The sequence below is a fragment of the Castor canadensis genome, chromosome 13 (assembly GCF_047511655.1).
Source record: "Castor canadensis chromosome 13, mCasCan1.hap1v2, whole genome shotgun sequence".
Lineage (NCBI taxonomy): Eukaryota > Metazoa > Chordata > Mammalia > Rodentia > Castoridae > Castor > Castor canadensis.
In genome coordinates this window covers 117,844,020-117,851,006 of record NC_133398.1, presented here as the reverse complement: position 1 = coordinate 117,851,006, position 6,987 = coordinate 117,844,020, and the positions used below count along the sequence as shown (strand labels likewise).

The 6,987-nt window shown below is 41.9% G+C and overlaps 1 long non-coding RNA gene across 1 annotated transcript; it reads right to left on the bottom strand.

Moving 5' to 3' along the window:
- Positions 1-610: 610 nt before the first annotated feature.
- On the bottom strand, positions 611-4,943 carry LOC109676633 (uncharacterized). Its single transcript, XR_002211560.2, has 3 exons — positions 3,661-4,943; positions 3,417-3,564; positions 611-2,467 (listed from the first exon to the last, which is right to left on the bottom strand). It is a non-coding gene; the product is annotated as an uncharacterized lncRNA (long non-coding RNA).
- Positions 4,944-6,987: the final 2,044 nt, after the last annotated feature.

Sequence of the window (6,987 nt, the reverse complement as noted above, 5' to 3'; positions counted from 1 at the left end):
GGTATTAAATTTTAAGCTTTCATTGAGTCTGTCAACAATGACTAATTGGTCTCCTTTTACAAGAGAAATGAGACAATTACTTTACTTTTTTTGTTACCAAAGGGATCATTAATGAAACCAGCAAAACAGTCTTATTAGAACATTATATTCCCTAGCCGTCTTTCTGTCCTTTAGCCCAGAACAAAATTATCTTCCTATTTTTCTTGGACTGGAACAGCAAGTTGGACCACAACATTGTCAAGAGGTACTGGGTGCTGACACCTGTACGGCCTGCACTGAGGTCAACTGGCCAGTACTGGTTCCTCTGTCCACGCTGTGTGAGAGGAGCTGGGGATGGTCACTGTGAATCACAGGAACAAACTCTCCAATTGCAGACTTGCTGTTATGAACTGAAGATCCTTTTGCTCTCCCTGTCCTCTTCCATCTGATTTATCAATTATTTTTCTAGAACTACATATTTCTGCATATGTTAGCCCATGAAATAGATGAAAGTTCATTATCTTTTTTTTCTCTCCACAATTCTTTTTATTTTGCAAAATACTTTCTTACGTTTTTGTTTTTTTTTTTTTTAAATCATTTTTACATTTATTCACGTGTATACATTTAGGCCACCTCCCCCCTACCCACCCCACTTCCAGGCAGAACCTGTTCTGCCCTCTTGTTCTCTGATTTTTGTTGAAGAGAAAACATAGGAGATAATAAAAAAGACATAGTGCTTTTGCTAGTTTAAGATAAAGATAGCTATACCAAGAGATTCCTACTGTTGCTTCCATGTACTTGTGTATTACAAAACACACTGGTTCATCTCTGCCAGACCTCTTCTCTACTTCCTGGTCCCCTTCCCATTGTGGCCTCTGCCACTTTAGGATTACTTTATTCACTCCTCTACAGAGGAGCACATCAACCACATTCAAGTTTTGGGTTTTCTTCCCTTTTCCTATTCCTCCTAACTTCTCTCCTTACTGTGTAACCCATGTACAATAATAATACTGCATGTTTTAGGTCTATAAACGACACATGAGGGAGAACATGCTATTTTTGGCTTTCTAAGCCTGGCTAACTTCACTTAAGATGATGTTCTCCAGTTCCATTCACTTATTTGCAAATGACAAAATTTCACTGAAAGTTCATTAATTCAAAATTGAAGTTCACACAGCACAGAGAAACATCCTCCTAATCTCATGTACTACATATGACACAGGTCTCCTGAGATTTGACCAGAGAACATTTGTCAGACCTTCTGCAACCCCAAAAGGGCACTGTGACCCTGACACATCCAGTGTCCTATGCTCCCCTTTCAGATGCAAGTCAGTGCCCTGGAATCCCACCATGCTGGGATGTGTTGGCTGCCCAAAGGTAATGGAAGCTCCAAAGGGAGGGAACCGGCATTATCTATCTGACCTTTGTGTCTCCAGGCTCAGCAAGTGCCACCTCAAGAATGGACCCACTAGACACTTGTTGAAGGCACACACTCAAAATAGCAGCAGCTACTTAAATACATGAATTGACACTTTACAAATGTACTACAGGAGAAGAAGCTGTGTTTCTGGGCAGCACTTCTCCTTATTAATTTATGTTCAAACAGAGATGCTCTTTTCTAGGATTACCTGTGGCTTGGTTTAATGCAGATTCACCCTCATCTCTGATCCTTCCATCTGTCTACCACCTTCCAAGACCATGGAACCATGTGTGAAGCACAGCCTTCACCCAGGAATCATATCTGCCTTGGCCACCCACCAGTGTCCTGTCCTTCCTTGACTGTTATTAGCCTCCAGGACTTTAGCTGCAGTTGATGAAAATGTTCTATAAACTACATCCACATCTTTTATTCCATACCTTGTTGGCGCTACAACCATCTTGGTATATGAACCCGATCTCCCAGGCCCTTTCATAGTAGTGAAATCATATATCCTCCTGTTTGCTTCCTAAAAATTATTTTTTTCTTTATTCAAACAAGTTTCCTTTATCCTCATAGATCTTTTGTCAAATTTTGTTCCACTCAAGGTTAGGGTTTGACACAGGGCACCTGAGATAAGGTCTGCATATGTATGACTGGAGGAGCCGGAAGTCACCCTCTCTTCCTCTTGGTGTACCATTGACACATTCAATTTTGCCTTCAGAGAAGAATGGAATGTGTATTAAAGAGAAAGCTGTATCATCCTTACAAAGTTTAAATTTCATTAATCAAGTGAGAGTCAATGCATTATGTACACTAATACCACTGTGTTTATGTCAGTTATAATAGTGGTATCATTTTACTTCTACAAAGATGTCAGAGCTCACAACTTATCAAGCGTTGGATCCGACACAGTAGGAGCTGGTCACCTTGGTGATAAAGTCCCTCCTCTGGTCATGATGTCCGCAATTGAAACCTTCCTATCACCAACGAGGAGCTCGCACAGTGGGGTAGCTGGACCGTGTGGCACTACCACAGTGGTTGTCCTGGTCTCTTAAGATCTTCATGCATCTAAAGGAAGAGCAAATTCCCCATTTAATAGGAAGAACAAAGCATTTGTGTTCATAAAAGTAACAACTAATTTAAGAAGGAAGTACACAGCCAGGAGCACCCACAAGAGCAAATTAGAGAGATCTCAGATAAACAATCTGAGGATCGGCCCTTTGAAAAGTAAAGAGTAAGAGACTTAATTATTGCTGTCCACCTCGCTGAACATGGGTTGGGTTCCCAGGACTCAGAAGTTTGCAGCTTAGGGTTTCCAAAGCAATGCTGTTATAAATCATCCCATGCTGCTGTTTGATACCGAAACATAGCTAATATGTCTTTAATAAGACATGCTTCATCTAACATTCTATAGGAATTTTTCCACAGTGGAGAAACGCATTACATATACAATGTGTGCATGTGCTCTGTGTTACAGGGAAATAAGATTGCCTGTGTGCTAACCATACCACCCCAGAGCTCTGCCAGGTTAATTTTTCATAATGGGTGAACTCACTTAGGACATATCCAGATTCTCCCATCTAGAGGGGAATTCTGAGGAAGGAGTCTTTTACCTCTGAGGTTGTTTCACCTTGCACAACCAGAGCAGGAATGACACCAAAGTGAAGAGATCCATTTACTTTGCAGTCCTAAAGAGGTGATTCCTCTGTGCCTGCCCTCCATCATCTATCGGGTACAGGAAGTGTGTACTGACTTGCCCATCTGTGCAGTCACAATCTCCTTGAGAGGAAGAACATTCCACTAGGTTCTACTCAGTTTTCCTGAACATCTGTCCTCCTAGGGCCCCAATCACACTAAAAGCTTAGCAAGAAACACACTAACCCTAGAAAGGGAATAAAAGGCATCAACCACAAAGCAAATACCAAGACCTGAACAGCAGCTCTGATGTCTGCTATTCTCTAAAAAGAAAAGGTAAACCTAAGGTCAATATGTAGTCTCCTAAAGGAAATGGCAATACCTTCTTGTCTTTTCTGTGGGCACTGGAAGGGTTGAATGTGACAGTGTCATATCTGATCCTTCACATGAGTCACATCACCTTGACAATCCATGCAATCGTCCTCCATGGTTTGATAGCCAAGTCTTGTCTTCCTGAATTCTTCATGGGTCTTCAAGAAAGAGTAAAGAACATGTTCAAAGCAGAGAGCATTTTGTAAGAAACAGAGGAGAGGAAGCACAGATTACACAATGCACACCACACTCACCAGGTCCCATGGAGAAGCTGTGTTTCCCTTGTCTGTACTCTTCATTGTGCAGCTCAATTATTTTCAAGTTCTCCTCCCATACTGCTCTCCTTTGTCCTTCTTCATTCTAGAAATAAGTACAAGTGATGGTCTCTCTTGCTTTTAAAACCCACCCCAAAAGATGAAGACACACTATGGCCAGGGATAGCTTTGAACTTCTAGGAGATACAAATGTCCAGAAACAGCAGGGTTGTTTCCATATGGTGCTCAAACAGGTGTCATTAGGTTACTACCTTGGTTTGACCTGGCTTCTGGAAGCTCCTCCCCAGCTATGGAGTCTCTCTTAGTTCCCCAGGGACACTTTTGATGTCACCAACCTTGCTGTAGATCTCCCATAGAGATGTCCTGAATAATTGTGAAAGTTGCTGTTTAAAATTTATCCTCTTGGAATATATGTGGACAGTGTGTATAGTTCCCAGATTCATGTGGTGGGAGGCAAAGCCACAGAGAGACCCCTGAGGGTGCTCTGGTCACTAGTGGAGAAGACCCATCAACACAAGCATCCACAACCACCCAGCCCAGCAAACATCCAGATGTCTCCAGCAGGAAAAGAATTCCAAATGACCACACACAGTGGAGTCCTGCTATAAAGTGAAAATGACTTTTTTACAAGCCACTGTGTTTCCAGTAAGACATATCAGGAAATTGGTCTCTTCACTGTACAACTCCTGGGGTGCACTGTGTCCTAACAACCCACCTCTTCCCAGTCTCACATCTCAACACCTCGACCCAATTCTCCCACAGGATCTCTAACCACAGTCTCCTGTCTCAGGGTGCTGACCTCTGGTGTCTGCTAGGACACTCGGCTCGTCTTATCCCAGTGACTGTTTGCTCTGACAAGTAACTACGTCCCTTTTCCTGGAAGTCCTCCCTGACTTGCATTCTCACACTAGCACCTTCTCAATGAGGAGGGTACTGTCTCTCCCTCAGTGGGGATGACAGACACAAAGTGGGCAGTACATTAATTGTGGTTGGATCAAATCTAGATTCCACCCTGGGGAGGGCAATTAGCAGGGGAATCTCACATCTTCTCCCACTACACTCCATTCTTATGTACAAAACTCAAGGAACTTCACTCCTGATGGTACATCTGTCATTTTGTTAAAATATACGCATTTGTGACCTAGTAGGGAAGGACAGATGAGACTTTAGAATGGCAGGAGGTCCACCAGATGCACTTGGATGGACTCTTCTGTAGGCTATGTGGGCTGCAATCCCAGTTTCCTCACTCCCTACTCTGGGAAGATGGAGTCTGTCCACTAACCATCTTAACCCCTTCCTTATTCCTTCTAGTGTGGGAACATGAGGCTTTGATGACACACACTCGATAGAAGTATGTGCTCTGTACCAATACAATATGGAGAGTTCAGTTCAATATACAGCTTCAGACCCTCACTTCCGATCCTTCCATCTGTCTCCCACCTTCCAAGGCCATGAAACCATGTGTGAAGACCCAGGAGTTTATATCTTATCTCGTGTGGTCATCAGCCTTGTCAACTCAGTAGTGTCCTGTCCTTCCTTGAGCGCAACACGGCCAGCAGGCCTCTACCCACACTTGGTGAAGATGCTCCAGAAACCAGATTCAACTGTTTGTCCCATAAGTGGATGGGACTGCAACCATCTTGGGTGCAATCAACCTGATCTCCCAGGCTCTCTTACTATAGTAAAATCACATATCCTCCCATTTGCTTTTCGAAAAAGAGATTATTTTCTTTATTCAAACAATTTTCCTTTGTCCTTATAGATCTTTGGTCAAGTTTTCCTCCCATCTAGGATAGGGTTCAACCAGCCCCTGGATATCTGAGCTATGTTTGACTGGAAGAGCCAGAAATACCCATTCTTCTTGCTGGTGCACTATTGACACATTCAGTTCTGTCTTCAGAGAAGAAGGAAAGCTCATCACATCAGTGCTTTAAACCCAGAAAGCTATGGAAACAGCCAAGATGCCCCACAACTGATGACTGGATTAAGACAACATGGTGTTTATATACAATGGAAGTTTATTCAGTCATCAAGAAGAATGTAATTTTGTCGTTTAATGGAACTGGAGAACATCATCTTAAGTGAAGTTAGCCAGGCTCAGAAGGCCAAAAGTCACCATGTTTTCTCTCATATGTGGAATATAAACCTAATACAAATGCAGCAATATTATGAAAAACAGGTCACACTAAGAGAGGTCATTGCATATGAGAAAGGGAGGGTAAAAGAAGGAAGTTAAGAAGGTGAAAATAGTCAATTACTTTCTATATAAGAATGAATGTAGAATTTTTTAAACCTTTTGAAAGCACAGGTTTAGAAGGGGACTAAGTAGAAAGAAGAAAAATGGAGGGGATGAACCAATTCAGGTTATAACCCACATATACACGGAAATGTCACAAGGAAACTCCTTGTGTAGTTATCTTATACAAACAAAAATGTCTTTTTTCAAAAACTGAGAACAGGAAGGTAACACAGGTCCTCTTTGGAGTTTGGTATCAGTGGGAGGGGGGAGGATATAAGGAAAGAGTGTGGGAGGGTGAATGTGGTGGAATATTACACACTCACGAGTGAAAAGGGAAAAATGAGACTTGGTGAAACTATTCCAGGAATGAGGGGAGGGGAGGATAAAGGAGAATGAGGGAGGGAGTGAATTCAACTATGATATATTGTAAGAACTTTGATAAATGTCACAATGTATTCCCAGTACAATAATAATTAAAAAAAAACAGAAAGATAGCTCACCTTTACAAAATTTAAATTTTATTATTCAGGTAAGTCAATAAATTATTAAGGGATTCAATAATAGATTGATCAAGTTTTCTTCTAATCTAGGATAGGGTTCAAACAGCCCCTGGACACCTGAGATAAGGTCTGCATATGTATGAATGATGGAGAAAGAAGGCACCCCCTCTTCCTCCTGGTGCCCCACTGGCACATTCAGTTCTGTCTCAGAGAGGGATGACAGTGTATTACATCAGTGCTTTAAAACCAGAACAAATTTTCACCTCTACAAACTTTCAATTTTATTAACCAAATATAGTCAACAATTTATTTAGGTGATTCAGTAATATAATCTGTTTATGGCAACTTTTACAGCAGTGGTACCATGTCACAAGTACAAAATGTCATAGAATTCACATCACAGGTTGGATCATCAATGACTCAAGTGTTAGCTACGACACCGTATATGCTTGTCAATTTGAAGATAATGTCCTTCCTCTAAACATGATGTCCTCAATCAATGCCTTCCTGTCACCATCAGGAGCTCACAGAGTGGGGCAGCTGCCCAGGTGCCAATCTCACAGTGGT